Genomic DNA, 279 nt, shown 5'->3' on the forward strand with positions numbered 1-279 from the left:
TGGCCAGATCTATTTGAAATAGACAAAACGCCAGGATCACGAAATAAGATAATCATGTGATTGGTGCCAACCAATCAGGGAAGAGGTGGTGATCACGGTGCAGTAAAATGAAAATAATAACGAAACCAAAGTATCAGTATCTTGATATAATATACACAAATTATGTAACTACCCGTTATTTAAAAGCATACTGTTATTTTGTATTCATATTAATATTATTATCTTTTTTTAACTCCCTAAAACGAGTGCCCTCTCTCGCTTCCTCCCTCCGGCGCTGGG

This window comes from Phyllopteryx taeniolatus, chromosome 10 (genome assembly GCF_024500385.1).
Source record: "Phyllopteryx taeniolatus isolate TA_2022b chromosome 10, UOR_Ptae_1.2, whole genome shotgun sequence".
Classification (NCBI taxonomy): Eukaryota; Metazoa; Chordata; class Actinopteri; order Syngnathiformes; family Syngnathidae; genus Phyllopteryx; species Phyllopteryx taeniolatus.